Genomic DNA, 17,728 nt, shown 5'->3' with positions numbered 1-17,728 from the left:
AATCTGAGCTATCCAAGAATCTGAGCTATCCAAGAATCTGAGCTATCCAATCTAGTAGAATGGCCTGGAAACTCTCTCAAGATAATCCAGGTTTGACAGCAAATTAGCTGAATGTGTCCTTTCCAAGTCTGGTTCTGTGTGAGCACAAGTCTTGGCTTATATTTTATGCACTTCTGTTGTCTAATGGATATGTGGGGGCCAACACACACACACACACACATACACACACGCACGCACACAAAGTGTTCAATCAACAGAAGTCCACCTATGCTGAATCAGCATAGATTATTGAGTAGGGGAGTTTTTTTAGTAGCTCTTATGCTTATTGAGTAGATTTTATGTGAAAAGCATAAAAAATGTGTCTAGACAGAGTCAACACATTTTTCCCTCATTTTTCTTCACATCCACGATTTGAGTGAGGCACTATTTTCTTATCACTTTCCTGTGTCGCTTATAGCACCAGGGTCACGTCTAAGATGGCTACCAAAATCCTGGCATCACATTCGTACTGTAGCAGAAAGGAATGAGTAATTTAAAAGGGCATACCCATTTCTGTTAGGAACACTTTCCAAAAGTGCAAGCATTCATTCTGCTTACATCTCATTCTGGAAGATTTAGTTACATGGGTATACCTGGAGAAAGACATCTGAGAAGTAAGGTTTTATTCTTTCACATCAACCTAGTTATAAAAAAAATTAAGTATTATATTCCTGAGGAAAGGGAGGAAACAAATAATAAGAGATAATTAATAGTCTCTGTCGTGCGGTGTGGCCTTTCAAACGTAGTGGCAGGTAGCATATAACTCAGAAGGACGACGACACAGATCATCCTTATAGTTTTTGTACCAGAGGATGGTGTGCCTAAAAATTAGAAGGGGGCGTGATTGCCATGCAGCGAATTACTTAACATGGTTCTTCTAGTTACAGTCATTGTAACTCCTACCAAACAGCTTCTTTCCTGATGGGTAAGAGAAGATGGAGAAGAATCTGATAGGATGATAGTATTCAGCTCTGATTATAAGAACGTGGAGTATCTCAATAAAACTGTTACAAGAACATTATGATTATAAGAACTTGGAGTATCTCAATAAAACTGTTAAAACCTTGGAATTCTAACATGGAAATGGATCAGTTTTGCCATCCTGCTGAGTGCAAAATGAGGCGTATCAGGAGCAGGAAGGGGTGCATTCACTAATGTCAGGAAAGAAGAAGAGCCAGGAAATGGGTGTGTCCTTTGGGCCCTGAGATCCAGAGAAGTAGCAAAAGACTGGCAGGAGTGGCAGCAATAGAACTAAGGGTCCGAGCAAAGGCAGTGCACATCCCAGTCTATGGCGCTAACAACACTGAGTGTCTTTGGACAGGAGACTGTCTTTTGGAATGAGCTGTTGCCAGGCACTGAATTGGGCAGCTAGGCTATGCTGACCCACAGAGCTAGAGCTGAGTGCCTTCCGGCTGAGGCTTATGGTACAATAAAGTGCCCTTTGGGAATTTATTGGCAGCACTAACTAAGCTTTGCAACACTTTCCCAAGCAGGGCAGTGGGCAAACCAAGTGGCTGAGGGTCAGAGAAGAGCTTTCCTGTGGGCATGGCTGAAAAGAGGCTGGTCTGATCCTGAATTATAACCTGTTAACTTCCCTAAGGAATCCTATAATTGTGTGTGTCATGTGTCAGTCCAGGATGGCCATCGCAATGACTTATCAAACTCAGCTGAGAAGTACAGTGGGCTGTGAGAGGCACAGCTAGTGTCAGAATTGATAAGGAAATTAGAGCGTGGTGATCTATCTGATCTCTATCTCAAAGGAATTAACCTTAGGCTGATGAGCTTGATTTTCCTCCCCGCGGGTGAAATCAAAATAGGTCAATTGCATCCTCTCATGCTTGTCTTGCAGCCACATATTCATTGAAGTTCAAAGCCTATGAGAAAGCTAGAGAGAAGAAATGCAGACCAACGTCTCAATGGTTACTAAATTTGAACTATGATTTTTACTTTGAACTTATTGTCATTGTTGTTGGTTGCTGTGGTGATTATTCTGACTCATGGTAGCTTTATGTATAGCAAAGTGCAGCATCACCTACTTCTGTACCATCTTCATGATCATTGGTATGTTTGAGTTCATTGCTTTGGCTGTTGTGCAGTATCTTCCACTTTAAGGAGTGAATGTAACTTCCGCCTTAAGGAGTTGGTTACCAACACTATAGTGCCCAACATTCTCCTGAGATTCATAAGGTTTACATTGGATAATTTTCTGAAGGAAACCACCAGGCCTTCCCTGCTTTGCTGAACCCTGTCCACCAAGGGAACATGGGTGATATTGAAAATTCTAGTTGCAGAGTTTCCAGAATTATGGCAACTCACCAGCCACCACAGTACAGGTGGTAGAAGGTTACAAATAGTCATAGCCGAAAGGTTAAACTAATCACGTATATGATTCATCTTTCCTATAAAAAGGCAAAAGCAGTTTATGGGAACAGCATGCTTTCAGACACTAATGTTAGATATAAGAACGAAGCTGTTGGGGGGCTCATGAGGGGTGAACTCACTGTTATCGTATGCACTTAGTCAGTAGAAAGAAATTGTCTTACCTGCATTTAGTTAAGGCATAAATTAAAGGTAGCCTCTTAATATATAAATGAAGATCAGTTATTGTAACCTTTACAACTTAGTGTAAGGAAGACCGAAATCCTCACAACTGGACCATCATGATTAATGGAGGAAAGGTTGAAGTTGTCAAGGATTTTCTCTTACTTGGGTCCACAATCAATGCTCATGGAACCAGCAGTTGAGAGATTCAAAAACATATTGCATTAGGTAGATCTGCTGCACAAGATCCCTTTAGCATAGTGGTTCTCAACCTGTGGGTTGCAACCCCTTTGAGGGTTGAATGACCCTTTCACGGGTCGCCCGATTCATAACAGGAGCAAAATCACAGTTATGAAGTAGCAATGGAAATAATTTTATGGTTGGGGGCTCACCACAACATGAGGAACTATATTAAAGGGTTGTGGCATTAGGAAGGTTGAGAACCACTGCTTAGAATATTGAGGAGCAAGAATCATACTTTGAGGATTAAGATGTACCTGACTCAAGCCATGGTATTCTCCATTGCATCGGATGTATGTGAAAGTTGGACACTGAGTAAGGAATATGTAGAAGAATAAATGCATTTGAATTGTGGTGCTGGGGAAGACTATTGAATGTATCATGGACTGCTAAAAGGACAAACCAGTCGGTCTTGGAAGAAGGAAGGCCAGAGTGCTCCTTAGAGGCACTTTGTCTTACATACTTTGGACATGCTATCAAGAGAGAGCAATCCCTGGAGATGGACCTCATGCTTGGTAAAGCAGAGGGGTAGAGGAACAGAGGAAGGTCTTCAATGAGATGGATTGACACAGTGGCTGCCTCAAAGGGCTCGAGTATAGGAACAATTGTGAGGATGGCACAGAACCATGCAGCATTCCGTTCTGTTGTGCATCGGATCACTATGGGTCAGAGATCACCTTATGGCACATAACAAAGACAACAACCACTACAATATATTAGGGTACCAGCAAATATTTCTACTTTGAATGGTAGACAAAATTAAATTTAATAGTGGGATCATTTTTATATCTGGTGGGGTAGAAGAACGTTCTGGTTGCCTGTCAAATTATACTTTTTAGAGTGTATACCCAGTCAATAAAGTGACTTTGACAGATCCATAATAGGGATTTTTACCCCATCACCAACTTTCTGTCATTTGAAATGACCACTAAATTCAGATATGTTGCCATCATCCTAAATTGGTGTTACAGAGGATCTGTATGGTTTCCATGACTGATATTTAGAGAGACAGACTACCTTGTCCTCCCTGAGTGGCTAGTAGGTTCAAACCATGAACCTTCCAGTTAGCAACAGAGCACTTTGCTCATTGTTCCACTAGGTATCCTTATTTTAAATAATATCACTGTCAAGTCCAAACACTACATATGGTTTTCAAGACTATAAATCTTTATGGGACTAGACAGTCTCAACTTTCTCCTGTGGAGTGACTGGTGGCTTTGAACCACTAATCTTGTTAGTTGCCTAACTCCTAATTCACAGTGCCTATTTTAAATGATGGCCACCCTTAAATGTCTGTGCAAGTCTCATTTCATCAAAGTCTTATTTGACTCTATGGTCTCTCATTTCTCTTTTCTGAAAGTCCCACTTCATTTAACAGTCAGTACCAGACAATTTAGCGTTTAATTATATCTGTCTTCCAAAGATTCATGTTTGCTAAGGTGCTAGAGGAAATAGTGGTCTTGTGTTCCTTTTCAAACTCCCAAGGCCTCTAAGGAATTGAGTGCTTAGTAAAAACTTGCTATATAATAGATTCCTCTTCCATGCTATAGTCTAACATAGCTCCTCAAGTGTTATATACCCAAGCCTCGTTAAGGCAAGTAGGAACTAGTCAGATTAAGCCTCAGTCAGATCCCCCCTGGCCACAAGTGAGGGATTTGAACAGCTTTACTCTCAGACAGACCACTGTCAGCTTGATTATGGAGGATCAAACTATGGCATACTATGATACTTGGCCAGTCGACCTCCTTCTTGACCCAAATTAAATTGATTTTGGCTTAACTATTTCTCACTTGGTCCATGACGGAAATATTTTCTCTCTTTTTTGTTTTGTTTTAACATTGTTGGTAGTCTCTTCTCTTTTTCCTCTCTATTTTTATGTTATTATTACTTTCTTTCCACTTCATTTTTTTTAAAATTGTTTATAAAAATGTTAGGTTTCCCAGTTTATGAAAGACACAGGAATGGACAAATAGTGACAATAAGTGATGCAAGAGTTTATCAGAACCCAGGGGGCAGGGGCTGAGGCGGAGGTAAGAGGAATGGGGGAGCAAACAATGAGTACAGGAGTGGAGAGGGAGCACTAGAACAGATTGTGATGATGGATATATAGCTCTTTTAAAAAGTAACAACAATGGGAGCGTATGTGAATATTTTATCAAACTGCAATTGATCAGTGGCTATCATGGGTGAAGAAGGGAGAGCCCTTGCTTAGAGAGCATTGCATTTATGTCAATGGTGGTGGAATTCATTTGAAAAGGATAAAAGGATATCAATACCAATTGCATAACTGAGTATAACCAATGGCACTGAAATATATCTGTAGAAGGTGTTGAATTGTTTATTTTGTATATTTTTCTCAGGGGCAAATAATAAATACACTAATCATGAGTACAAGTAAAAATAAAATGGGCTAAAGTCGACTGTGGTAATGATTGTGCAACTCTTCTTGATAGGATTGAACTATTGAACTGTATGATATGTGGAAGAAATGCTGACAAAGCTGTAAAAATTTAAAAAGGCCAGAGGGAGAAAATGCTTATCTGCAGGTATGTGCATTGCGGTTGTAATTAGGTGCCATCAAGTTGGCTCCAACCCATCGCGACCCTACGCACAACCAGAACAAAACACTGCACAGTCCTCCGCCACCCTCACAATCATTCCTGACCCCATGGTTGCAGCCACTGTGTCAGTCCATCTCCTTGAGGGTCATCCTTTTTAACCCTGCCCCTCCACTTTACCAAACATGATGTCCTTCTCCAGTGACTGTCTCTCCTGACAACACATCCAAAATATGTGTGATGAAGTCTTGCCATCCTTGCTTCTAAGGAGCACTCTGACCTTGCTTCTTCCTGCAATACAGGTCAGTTTGTCCTTTTAGCCATCCACGGTACTTTCAATATTTTTCTCCAGCACCACAATTCAAATGCATCAGTCTTTCTTAATCAATGTCCAACTTTCATATGTATATGATGCCAAGGAGATACTATGGCATGGGTCAAGCGTACCTTCGTCCTTAAAGTAATATCATTGCTCTTCAATACTCTCAAGGGATATTGTGCAGCAGATTTGCCTAATGCAATGTGTCTTCTGATCTCCTGACTGCTGCTCCCATGAGCATTGATTGTGGATCTAAGTAAGACAAAATCCTTGACAACTTCAACCTTTTTCTGCCTATCATGATGTTCCCTATCGGTTCAGGTGTGAGGATTTGGGTCTTCCTCACCAAGAAGGACTCGGCTCCCATGAAGAAGCTTCTGAAAATCTTGTGCCCAGATTGTTCACAGACTTCCTGGAATCAGCAATAGGTAACAAAACATTTACTATATTTTCTTAGTGGTAGATTTGGAACATAATGTGCTCACAAAGTGGCCATTTATGAGCGTAATTTGGAAAGCACTTACTCACGGCATTAAGATTTTGTAAAAAGTGGCCTCATCAATGGGTGCCGGCATGGGAACAGTTGTGAGGACGAAACAGGCCCGTGCTCTGTTTGGTTCTGTTGTGCACGACATCGCTGTGGGTCAAAGCTGACTCGGCACCTAATCACAACAACAACACGGTATTTCCCTATCCTTAACCTTCACTGTTTCTGTAAATAGTGTCCAGTCACTTAAACTTTTAATATGTACAAATCAACAATACCCATACTGTAGTCTAAAAAGCTGACCTATTAAAATATATATATACCTTCCTATCCTATTTGACTTAGAATTTCATCATCAAAGGCAAAACATTTCAACAACAAAGCAACAGTCATGCCATTGTTCAAAGTCTAGGATGCATGTTTTTTGAAGCCACTCTTAGCTTTTTCTCTGATAGGTCATGCAGTTATCAAAATGACTAATCGGCACAGGAAGGAAAATAGAGCCTGCTAGAGCAAATTGCTAGGAGAGGACTGACTTCAAAACGCAACTCTGAGTTTTTCCAAATCGGTTTTCAACCAGCACGATAAGGTAAACATGGAACAAAGCAAAAGAAACAAGCACTTTTAATGACAAGAAATAACCATACATCTATGTCACTCTTTTACCCCAAAGCAGACCCAGATCCACCTCTGCAGGACCATAGGCACAGAATTTGGATACTCCTGCTCTATAGTCTAGAACTCGTGGTGGTGCTGATGAGTAATGCACTAAGTTGCTAACCCCAAAGTTGGAAGTTTGCATCCAGAAGTAGAATTAGGCTCCCTCTATTCACAGCCAAATTCTGTATTCTAGATTCCGAAGAGCACAAGTGATCGCTCATGGAATTGCTAAAACTCTGTGGCTCTCAGTTTTTCTATTCTCAAATGTGAATAATAATTGCATCTTCCTCAAGCTATATTGGGTGGATTGTGGCTTTATTTGGGTGCTGTTGAGTTGATTTCAATTCATAGTTACCCTATGTGGCCGAGCAGAACTGCCTCATAATGTTTCCAAGACTGTGATCGTTATGGAAGGAAGACTGTCAACCTTTGTCCTGGGAACCAGCTGGGGGTTGAACTGCTGACGTTTTTTTATTAGCAGCCAAGCAATTATTTACCTTTACCATTATTGTTAATCATAGAGCTACAGGAAGGACTGACTTGGATAATTAGAGTTCAACATCTTAAATTGATGTTCTTGTTTCTATAACTAGCATGTCTTCACTAACATTAACTTTTAGCTGAATAAAATGAAATCTCGTGACTCATTTCAAAAGCATAGGGCTGTGATAAATAAGTGGATATATGTACCTCATATACCAATATTTTTCCACTTCTGACCTTTATCCAATTTATGTGTTGGTAAATGACAATAAAACAATCTCAAAAAACCTATAAACTTTTGGCATTTTTCTGCATCCCTTTATGGCCTAAACTGCCTATCTGCCTCAAAACTGATGTTTTCTTGTTTGATTTGTGATTTCTAAACAATGAAAATAACACTTAAAAACCTCCCTGGCATCGAAGCAAGTCTGGCTCACAGCAACCGTAAAGGACAGGGTAGAACTGCCCCATGATTTTCGGAAACAACTGGTGGTTTCCAACTCTTACAGTTAGCAGCCCAACACATAACCACTATGCTGCAAGGTCTCCTTTAAAATAACATTAGTAACAATAATAGGCTTAGGGGCTGGGTCCAGGAATTGGGAAGCTAAAGGCTGGCCACATTCATGTTAGCAGAAGGGAAGTATTGCCATTTTAGTGAAACGCAAGGGGCAGAGGAAGTAACCCTGAGCCCCAAACCCACTGCTATGGAGTTGATTTCAAATCATTATGGCCAGAAAGAAGAGCGAAGAACTACCTCTTTGGGTTTCTGGGGCTGAAAATCTTTACTAGACCAGAAAACCTCATCTTTTTCCCATGGAACATTCTAGTAGAGTATAGCTTGTGTCCCACAATGCCACGAGGACTCCATTAACCTTGAAAGAGTGGGGTTTATTTTCTTCAAATCATAAAGGACTTGGCCAATGTTTCAGGTCACAAGGGCGTAATCCTAACAGAAGAATATAAGTGATCAATGGGAGGTATCCCCCTTAAAAGAAGGAGAGAGAGCTTTCCTTCTGGATGCTGCTGCACTCCCTGTGCATCCAGCTAGCTCCTGCTGAAGAGGAATAATATCATCCCAAATCTCCTTGGTTTCTCATTTTCAGCGGAGGAAACTCTCTAAAAGCTCCAGTCAAAGTTATTAGAGGCAGTCAAAGTAAACAAATGTCAGGAAATAACATTGAGAAACTAAGTGGTTTTAATAAATTATCTTATAAAATTAATAAATAAATATTATAAGATGAACTTGTCTTTGCTTATTTAGTTTGAAACCTCATCTCTTATTCCCAAAGAAAAAAGGTGTTCTTACTATATATATCATCATTTAGAGAACAAAACAGTCTAAACTTTGAAGCAGCCATCATGTCCGTCTCTAAGACCTATGATCTTGTAGAATCAATGCTATGAGACTAAAGTTGTGGGGATATCTACTGATTTTCCATCGGGATATTGAAAGACATTTCCTGAGTTTCAAATCACAAAGCTCTTTCTTTATTGCTGTGCAGGAACTTTCCTCTTTAGAATGATGGGTGATATACCAGTAAAAGGAGCTGATGGAAAAAGATTCAAGAAAGACTTCAATCATTAGTCCTAACGTAATATATTTAGTGCTATACCATTTCATTCCCCTATTCAGACAGGGGAATGAATATAACACCATGGTTATATTTATTAATCTATTTTTAAAATTTAATTCGGTATATATATTGAATGGATATTGTGCACTGGACAACTCTTTAGGCATTGGTACTACAGCAATGGGAATTTGAAAATATGACTCCTTTTTTTCCATAAAGCATATATTATGATAGAAAGTGGAAAAAGAAATTCAAAAAATAGCATTTCGCATAATGATAAATATTATAAAGAAAATAGGGATATAATAGGAAACAATTTTAGATAGGGGAAGTCAGAAAAGGCTTCTCTGAGATGCTAACATTTATACTGAGATTTGAATAAGGGGAAACATTTCTCAGCTATAAAAAAAATCCAGGGAATTGTAATCTCCATATGCAAACTGTGAGTCTGATATGTTGCAGGGACAGACGTAGACCAGAGTGGCTAGTGAGTAGGGCATAAAATGGGGGGTAAAAGACAACAAGGACACAAGTAGGTTAAGGTTAGAAAAGCCATAGAATACGGGCAGTAATTTGGAATTTAGCAGGTGTTACTGTAGGTTTTAAAGGAGATGACATAACTTATGCTTTCCAGACAAAATTTTTTGGTTACATAGAGAATAGATAGCTGACAATAGCATGCCAATACATGTGAAATAATTAGCTCTTGAATATACATGTGTATTTATGATTTATAGCATATTCTAAATTCTATGCTGTAAAGAAAGAGCCCTGATAGTGTAGTGATTAAGCATTGGGCAGCAACCCACATGGTCAGCAGTTCAAAAGCACCAGCAGCTCCGGGGGAGAAAGAATGTGCTTTCTACTCCCATAAACCCTGACAGTCTCTGAAAGGCCCAGGGGGTCCTATTTGCAAGCAGTTAAAATACTTGATTATGAACCAAAAGTCTGTAGTTCAAAGCCACCAACTGTCTGCAAGAAAGATGTGGAGTCTACATCCGTAGACGTTTCACAGCCTTGGAAACGTAGTGGTGCAGTCCTCCTCGGTCTATAGAGTTCCTTTGAAGTGGAACAGAACCACTGGCAGTTGGACTGGTCTGATAGAAATGTTCCTGCTTTGGCCAATTTCAATTTACCACCGTGTTATTGAATGTGCAGTTGGAAAATTATGCACGCACTTGACGCTTGAGAACCTAAATGAGTCAGCTCTAGCACAGACCACTGATTGTAGGACAGCAGGAGTGGAAGCAGGGAGGACTTTAGGTGCCATCCAGGCAAGACACACAGTGGCTTGATAGAATGGATTGGATGATTACACTGGTGTGATTAAAGTATATGGACAGGTGTAAAAGGTATTTCTGATGTAAAATAGACAGAACACGACAGTAGATGAAACATAGGCGATAAGCACATAGGCATCCGCAATAAGCTATATTTACAAGTTCTTAAGGAAGATCCCTTAGGACATTAACAGAAGAAACACTGTTCCAGTGTCCTGGAACAATGCTTTTTTTGGTTGTTCTAAAATGTAGTCAATAGGCTTTTAAAACTCACAGAATAAATAGGTCAGGGATAAGGAGAACAGGAAATACCTTCATCGGTCATGATGCCCTGATGTTGGCCTCCTATCTGCCCTGTAGTGTATGCTCCACTTCACTCTGTGGGAAAGTGCTGGAGACCTTGTCTCCTAGAGTTATTCCTGGAACAACATGGCAGCCGTGTCCATGTACCAACAGGTAAGGGGAACAAGCAGGGAAAGGGAGTAATGAAAGATACAAGGAAAGATTAAAAATGGAATGGATGGTTTTCGTTGCCCCTTTTTAGAGTGGGTGACCATGTCCTGTGCCTTACAGACATCAGGAGACTTCCTTTCTCTTTTAAGATCACAAAACTGATATCTGTTCTCTTTTCGGACAGCACTATTCCCCAACTGCACACTCCGTGCCACGAGATTATAGCACACCTGCGCATATAGACAAGCATCAAGAACTTGTCGCCCTCTTTTCTTTATGGTACCATGACTGCTTGAAAAATAAAAGAAAGTATTTTATTTTTGATTTTTTAAGATAATTCATACCACATTTGTCTTTTTTCTCGAATAAAGAGGAAATAGAGAGGTTTCTCCTCCAAGTTGTGCTCTGATATCTTCTAGTAGACACAGCAAGGGGGAAGTGTGAGAATGAACATTCTGGATTTCATATTCATTTTCTCACTGAAGATGCCGATTTCTTTGTTGCCCTTGCTAAGGCCACACTTTGAGAGTTTCTCCTATGTTAGTGTGAGGGCAGGGAGTGGTAAAATGTGGTCAGAAGAAAGGGAGATGATAAAGCTTAGATAAAGTTATGCTCTTTCCCAGAAGATCCTCAAGTATGTCACTCTGACGATCAATTTGGCAAGGGGTAATGAAGTTATGTTAACTGATCCTATAATTATGGGAAAGTATTGGGCTGTTTAATAAAACTAAATTCTAACTGAGCACCATCGCACACTGATAACATTTGTTACATGAACTTTTCAGTGGTTTTTGTGCAAGCATTTTAATCATTGTGCTCATCATCTGCTCTGATCAATTTTTGTGTTATGTCTCTCATGGTTCACCAGCTGTCTGCAATGACTCAAACCGTGAATTTTTAAATTGCCTTTATAAACACATTATTCTGGATCAATTTTTATTAAGGAATTCCCTCTCCTTCAATTTGATGACTGAATGCCATTGAGTTTCAGTGACTCAAAAACTGGCAGATCATTTGATAGATAATATTGTGTATTTATCATCCTAGTTTTCAATAATACTATACGAATGTCGTAAAAATTGAATGTAATTTTTTGCAATTGACAATATTCACGGTATTTTTTTCCATCAAAATGTTTCTTTTCTTTTCCTGGTTTTTTTTTCTACATTTATGAGATTAAGCTACTAAAAAGATTTTTCTCCATCTCCAACCTTCAGTAATCTAGATATTGAATTTATTAATTTAAGCACATAAGTGCAGGATTCTAGGAATTCCTGGTATTTTCCTCCTTGGAGGTGGGAGACACTCTCGCTCTCTGCTGAGTCCCTTCGAGACTCTCTACCAACAAGGCTGACTTCCTGGGAGACGTCCCTGAGGAGAAGCCACATGGACCTACCCTGATGCAGCCAGAACCCTGGACCTGGAGAAGCCACGTCGAGGCCACTGCCAGCACTGAGATGCTGACAAGGCCACTGGATCCAAAAACTTTCTACCCACTGGCCTGTGATCATCCTGCATTCAGCATCATTGCACGTATTTCGTGAGTCTGAAGGAGATTTAGAGATTGGTATCAGACATATGGGCTGATATCAGACTTATGGGCTTGGACTGGATTGAGATGCTTTCTTAATGCACAATTACCCTTTATATAAAACTCTCTCTCTCTCTTTTTTTTTTTTTAACATTTTATTAGGGGCTCATACAACTGTTATCCCAATCCATACACACATCAATTGTGTAAAGCGCATTTGTACATCGTTTCTCAAAACATTTTCTCTCCATTTAAACCCCCGACATTGGGTCCTAATTTTTCCCCTCCCTCCCCGCTCCCCCCTCCCGCATGAACCCTTGATAGTTTATAAATGGGTATTTTGTCATATCTTGCCCTGTCCGACGTCTCCCTTCATCCACTAAAACTCTCTCTTATACACACATGAGTGCCTATGAATTTTTTTTCTCTAGTCTACCCAGACTAACACAGTGATGTCCTAACAAAGGAGGAGCACTACACTGAGAAAAACAACACCTGAAGTAACCTAGTCTGCTTTAAGGTTTACCTTCACAACGAGCTACATAAGACTACTACTCTCTCTTGAGCTTTTAGTTCAGCTTGAGTCCATTGTTATATATGTGTGTGTGTGTGTGTATACTCGTATCCTCATATCCTCATATATCAGGATGTCAGAAGTCTAAGTGAACTGAGAATTCAATTATTTGTGACCTTATTTCAGTTACTTGATATATTTGAGGATTAAAAAAATTTTATTGGGTATGAGCCAGTTTTATTTTACATTTAACATCTTTCTTTATATTATTCACTTCTGCTAAGCATTTTTGGTTCACGTTATTGTAGAGACGTGTACTGTTGATAGAAGTGTAATCTCTGTCGGCTTTGTGAGCTTGTTTTGTTCATTAGGCAGTCCTTGTATCTCTTCTGACAGCATCAATCCTATAATGTCCTTCTCTAAAGGCTGCGTTTAAATTCCAGATATCTCTATACATCATGGGGACCCAAGTTTATGATTTTAATCTTTATTAAATTTTTACTGAGTTTCCAAGAATCCTGGCCATTTGTTACACAGGCGTCTTCTGTGGGAGTTCTTGAAAGGCTTTGCATTTCTTAGACTAGGATTTTTGATCATGAGGCCAAAGACTGTCTTTAGTATATGAACAGTTCTGTTCTTTTTCTTTTTGCTGATTCTCAGGAGTGAGAAATCACATATATAAATGTACTGTATACTCTCCAAATTGCCTCCAAGGATTTCTGATGGTGCCCTGGTTAAAGTGTTCACCTGCTCACCAAAGGGTAGGCAGTGGGAACCCATCAGCTTCTCTGCAGGGGAGAGGTGTGGTAGATTCTTCCCATGAAGAATATGATCTCTAAAGCCCCAATGGGGATCTTATAATATGTAAGGTTGCTAGGAGTCAGAAAAAACTTGAAAGCAGTAAATTTGGTTTGGTTTGCCTGTGACGTACATGTCTATTAAGTGAATTAATGTTTCAGTTGAGAAGCAGGCTCCACATTAAACAACCAATGTGACTTGTCTCTACTTGACAATTACCCATCATTTAGTTGGGCAGCTTTACTATGTGTATCTTATCATTGCAATAGAGAAAAGTATCTCTTTCCATATATCAGGTCTGTGATGCTCTATCCATCACACATGATTATGATTCATTTCACAGCAATGAAAAGGCATGGGTCAGGTCAATGAAAATTTTCCCAAGACAGTTTTCATATGAAAGCAATTAATAGCATAAAAGAGATCTGTAATTTAATTGCATCCATGAATTTTTTTCTACTTTTATTTATTTTGGTTTTGGCTTATGCTTTAACCAATATTTTGTTTAAATGTTTGAAGCACACCATAAATTTTGACAATCATTCTTCTTACCTCAAGTTGTACTATATACTTTGTATTTTATTTTATATGGAAAGTCAACTTTATTGCCTACAACAAGCAAAACAGTAAAAAAAATGATATATTTCTTTTCTCTAGATGCTAAAACTCGTATCTCCATAAAGCATTTTTCGTATTTCTGATTCAGCAATGAGACAGACTGAGTTGGGCCATTATCATTCTCATCATTTTAGATTTATATGATGCATGCGTTCAAATGAACATCTGGGCAGTTAGAATGCATTTCATTTAAAGACTTGTAGCTTCCTTTCCACAACACTATATTTGTAACATCCTTTGGGAAAATAGCATACACAAGAAAAAAAATAAAGTTAAAGCATAACATTTTTTACAGAAAACATTATTATAAACAGGATTACTAATGAGAATGTTTTACCTTTTATTCCATCTGGGCAATTTGAATACATTTTATTTAAAGACTTTGTAGCATTTCCCAACTGCCACATTTGCAAAATAGTATAAATAAGAAAACAGCACACAATAAAAAATATATATATATATATATTACAGCACATATTATAAGTAAAATATTAATAATGAATTTTAAAATAATTATAAATTGGGTAGTTTACAGAGAAAATCAGGTTTCCGCTAAATAAGTCTATACGTTTTATGACATATCATTAATTATAATCCTCATAATGTAACATCACTTCTTCCCTATGTTTCCCATTTCCAATTTCCACTCCTCCCTCTTTATTAATCCTCTGGATTTTAACTTTGAGTAAATGTTAACTTTTTCATGTCAAATGATTATCTAAGAAGTGCTTAACTCCCTATTGTTATTATCTCTCTTGTAGACCTGCCTGTTTGGCTAAAACTTGGGGAAGAGTGGTAAGTGACGTTCCAGAAATTAAGAACAGTTAAGGACCATAGTCTCAGAGTCCCGTTTCCTCAATTAAGCCAATATGCTTGGTCTTTTTTTGTGACTTTATTTGTTCCTCATGCTTTTCCTATTCTATTCAGAACCTTCCCGAGTGTTGCTTTACAGAACAGTTAGTAATGGTAGCTGGGCACTATCTAATTCTTCAGCTCTCTGACTCACGGAGGCTGTGGTTCTCATAGTCCATTAGCCCATGGGAATCATGTGTCTTCAAGATTATTCACATTTATTTTCTCTGGATAGAAAAAGGTCAATAGTTACATCCCATGGGCTTTCAAGACCCCAGGTGCTGCTGATCAAAGTAGGACATAGAGCATTATTTCTGTGGACTGTGTTCTACCATGTAGTCTAGGGACCCCTGAGACTATGATGTAGTAACGCATTCCCTCACGTTGTTGGGTTATGTCTCAGCAGTTTTCAAAATTTTACCCCGTAGCAACCACTACATTCACAATGATGTTCTACTTTCTTTTGTTCTCCATGTGGAAAATTACATTGATTTTTTTTCTAATATTGTACTATCTTTGTGAATCCTAGTATGAATCCTACTTGGTCATGATATAAACTTTTTGTTTGTTTGTTTGTTTTTTGCATTGTATTTGTAGATTGCTTTAGGTAGTATTGACATTTTCTCTCTTTTTTTTAAAACATTTTATTAGGGGCTCATACAACTATTATCGCAATCCATACACACATCAATTGTGTAAAGCGAATTTGTACATCATTCTCAAAACATTTCCTCTCCACTTAAACCCCCAACATTAGGTCCTCATTTTCCCCTCCCTCCCCACTCCCCCTTCCCTCATGAGACCTTGATAGTTTATAAATTGGTATTTTGTCATATCTTACCCTGTCCGACGTCTCCCTTAATCCACTTTCTGGTTGTCTGTCCCCCAGGGAGGAGGTCACATAGTTCCTTATAATCGGTTCCCTCTTTCCTACCCACTCTCCCTTTACCCTCCCTGTTTCACCACTCACACCACTGGTCCTGCAGGGCTCATCCACCCTGGATTCCCTGGATTTCCAGTTCCTATCTGTACCAGTGTACTTCCTCTGGTCTAGCCAGACTTGCAAGGTCGAATTCGAGTCATGATAGTGGGAGCAGGGAGGAAACATTTAGGAACTAGAGGAAAGTTGTATTTCTCATCGTTGTTACATCGCACCCTGACTGGCTTGTCTGCTCCCCGAGACCCCTTTGCAAGGGGATCTCCAGTGGCCTACTAATGGGCTTTGGATCTCCACTCCGCACTCCCCCCTTCATTCACTATGGTAAGATTTTTTGTTCTGATGATGCCTTATACCTGATCCCTTCGACACCTCGTGGTTGCATAGGCTGGTGTGCTTCGTCCAAGTGGGCTTTGTTGCTTCTGAGCTGGATGGCCGCTTGATTACTTTTTTTGATATTTTGTTGAATTTTATTGACTAAGATTTCATTGAGACTTTCTATATCCATGTTCATAAGGGATGTTGTTCTTAGGGACATCAAGTCAGTTCCAACTCACAGTGAACCTACACACAAGAGAAAAAATGCTGCCCTTTCCTGTACCTTCTTCACAATCCATGTTATGCTTCAGTCCATTAGCAATTCATCTCGTTGACAATCTTCTTTCCTTTTGACCTATATTGCCATGCATGACATCCTTCTCCAGAGCCTGATCGCCCTTGGCAGTATGTCCGAAGTACGTAAGATGAAGTCACACCATCCTCCCTTGTCAGGAGCTTTCTGGTTGTACTTCCTACAAGATGTGTTTTTGGTTGCTGCTCTGGTGATCCGCAATACTTTCATTTGCGTCACCAACACTGTAATTCAAATGCATAACGTCTTTCTTATTCATTATCCAAATTTCACATGCAGTGACTGTGTGAGTCTGGGTACTTTAGAGAAATAAATCCACAGAAACTCATGTACAAGAGAGAGTTTTATATAAAGGTTAAGTGCACAACAAGAAAACACCCCAACCCAGTGCTGCCAAGCCCACAAGTCCAACATTAAGCCATATGTCCGACACCAATCCACAAAGTCCTCCGCCATCTCACAAAACAGACGCAGTGATGCCGACTGCAGGAGGAAAGCGGACACAATTGAAAATAGCATGGCTTTGCATTTCTTAGTCTTCAAAGCGATATTCTTGCTCTTCAATACTTTATGGAGGTCTTGTGCGGTACATTGCCCAATGTGACATGTCATTTGATTTCTTGACCATTGATTGTGGATCCAAGCAAAATGAAATCCTTGGCAACTTCAGTCTGTCTGTTTATAATGATGTTATAGATAGATCCAGTTTTGAGGAGGCAGCACTTCCCCAATTGTAGTCTCAGTGCTTTCCAATCTGACAGGCTTATATTCTGACCCTATATCTGACAATGTTCTGTTGTTATTCATCAGAACTTCAGTGGCATTGAGTGGATGTATACAGAAATGAGTCGAACAGTAAAAGCTAAGAACTAGGGAAGAAAATTATAAAACTACAGCAACCAATTTTCCGCACATGTTAACCTCTAACCTCATTGATGTCAGTAAACATTCTATGCATAGCCACTACACCACGAGCACTCAGACCTAACACATAGAGGGGGAAAAGTAGGTCTTGAAATAGACAGTTATGTCAATGCATTTAGAGCCCTGGTGGCCCTGTGATTTACTCATTATACTTCTAACGACAAGATCATTGGCATAAACCCACCAGCCACTCCACAGAATAAAGATGAGGTTTTAAAGATTTACCATTTTCTAAGGCCTATACAGAGTTGCTATGAGTCAGAATCAACTAGATGGCAATGAACTG

This window comes from Echinops telfairi, unplaced genomic scaffold (genome assembly GCF_000313985.2).
Source record: "Echinops telfairi isolate 266 unplaced genomic scaffold, ASM31398v2 ScPeMD7_6;HRSCAF=24_0, whole genome shotgun sequence".
NCBI lineage: Eukaryota > Metazoa > Chordata > Mammalia > Afrosoricida > Tenrecidae > Echinops > Echinops telfairi.
This window is presented reverse-complemented; position numbering follows the sequence as displayed.